This window comes from Urocitellus parryii, chromosome 10 (genome assembly GCF_045843805.1).
Source record: "Urocitellus parryii isolate mUroPar1 chromosome 10, mUroPar1.hap1, whole genome shotgun sequence".
NCBI classification, from domain to species: domain Eukaryota; kingdom Metazoa; phylum Chordata; class Mammalia; order Rodentia; family Sciuridae; genus Urocitellus; species Urocitellus parryii.
The window spans coordinates 56,995,946-56,998,190 of NC_135540.1; the positions used below are offsets into that span (position 1 = coordinate 56,995,946).

Here is a 2,245-nt window from a genome sequence, read left to right on the forward strand (position 1 = left end):
ATGGATACCAGGGATCTAACCCAGCTGTTCTCTACCACCAAACTATATCACTAGACTTTTTTATTTTGAGACAGGATCTGGCTAAGTTACCCAAGCTGGCCTCAAAGTTACAAGCCTCCTGCCCAGCCTCCTTTGTAGTTGGGACTGCAAGTGGGCATAACTTTGCCTGGCTAGTAAGTGATATGTTTTCTAGAAGGAAATGGATAGTGGTTACATTAGTTTGCTACAGGTTCCATAATGGAATACCACGGAAAGGGTGACTTAACCAACAGAAAATTTACCTTCTCATAGTTTTGGAGCAGAGAAGTCCAAGAACAAGGTATTAGCAGGCTTAGTTTTTCATGAGGATTCTCTCCTTGGCTTGCAGATGGCTGCCTTTGGCTTTTCCTCTGTGAAGGTGATCCCTGGTGTCTCTTTGTCCAAATTTCCTTTTCTTATAAGGGCATCAGTCCAGATTGGATTAGGGCCTACCCTAACAGTCTTGTTTTAATTTAATTTCCCTGTCTCCAAATACAGTCATATTCTGAGTTACTGGGGATTAGGGCTTCAACAGATGAAACCTGGAGAAGAGAATGACACAATTTAGTCCACAACAGAAGTTAATTTTATGGGTTTTAGAGTCAGTAGTACCTGGTGTCCAAAGTCATGCTGCAGTAATAAACCACCACCAAACAGGCAAAGATTTACTTCTTGTGCACACTGCATGTCCAGGGTAGATTGGCTGGGGTCTCTACCTTGCATTGTCCCCATTCAGAACTCAAGCTGACATCAGTATCTGAAACACTTATGGTGGCTGAAAAAAGAACTGGGGCCAATGTCACACATAGACTTTTCAAACGCCTACTCAGAATGACATATCAGCGCTGTTTCTGCCATTTTGGAGCCTGTGGAGGCCTGCTGGGAACAGGACCTCAAAAGGCAGATATGTCTGGAAGGCTGTGGAGCAAAGCCATTTTTGCTGGCTATAAGCGGAGTCTCCGAAACCAAAGGGAGCACACAGCTCTTCTAAAAATTGAAGGTGTTTATGCCAGAGATGAAACCGAGTTCTGCTTGGGCAATCGATGTGTGTGTGTGTGTGTGTTCAAAGCAAAACAACACAATGACTCCTGGTGGCAAACCAAACAAAACCAGAGTCATCCGGGAAAGGTAACTCGTGCCACGGAAACAATGGCATGGTTTGGGCCAAATTCCAAAGCAACCTTCCTGCTAAGGCCATTGGACACAGAACCCACGTGATGCTGTACCCCTCAAGGATTTAAACTAATGGAGAATAAATAAAGATGGATTTGTGGTCTTGTAAAAAATAAATTAAGTTTACCTTTCACTAACTACAGAAATTTAGATGGCCTTGCCTACCTTCAAGGGAAATGAGCGGGCTAGGGAGATTAAAAATCTGACTCGTGATTTATTCGTTTAGTGCTGCCTTAACATAATATCAGAGCCTGGGTAATGCATATGTTTTAGAAGTTGATCTGACTCATGGGTCTGACAGCTGGGAGGTCCAAGGTGAGGGACTGCATTTCTTGAGGGCCTTCCTGCTGTATTTGACAGGATGAGAAGGCATCACCTGGATCAGAGAAAAAGCAAAGGGGAAAGAACTTATCAGGAATTCACTCCAGAGATAGCAGCAGTAATCCATTCATGGGGGCTCTCAATATTGCTGCATTAGGGATTAAATTTCTAACACATGAACTCTAAGAAACACAATCAAACCAAATCATGCCTGGAACATTAATGGAAACCACTTACTATTGAGTAACATTAGCAAGTTATTCAACCTTTCTCGACTTCATTTTCCTTAATTGAAAAGTAGGATAATTCTAATGTTAATACCTACCATAAAAAGGTTCTTGTGAAGATTAAATGAGATAAGGAAAAAAATGCACTTAGCAGTGTCTGGAAAAAGGTAAGTGCTCAAAAAATATTTGGTATTGTTATTATTACTAATAAGGTAATGCTAGGATTTTCCTATAAGACGGGAGAGCTATGGTGTTCTGCTCATCCCTTGTCTTTTTGAATGAGGCAGCAGAAGCCAAAGTAGGTAAACGACTATCAGATGGACAGAGCCCAGGCGTGAGTACTCACTATTGCAGCACTCCATTTTCCAGGCTGCCTTGCTGTTCAGACTCTGGTTATATATACACGTTGTCTGAAGAACTAATAATAAGTGATTTAGAGTTTGGAAAAGTTTCAGATCTTACCTCTGCTGGACTGGAGGATGAGGCGTGCTTTAGGCAGAGCCACT

At 42.1% G+C, this 2,245-nt stretch overlaps 1 pseudogene; it reads left to right on the forward strand.

Moving 5' to 3' along the window:
* The first annotated feature begins 924 nt into the window (after window positions 1-924).
* On the forward strand, window positions 925-1,259 carry LOC113198051 (large ribosomal subunit protein eL33 pseudogene; annotated as a pseudogene).
* The last annotated feature ends 986 nt before the right edge of the window (window positions 1,260-2,245 follow it).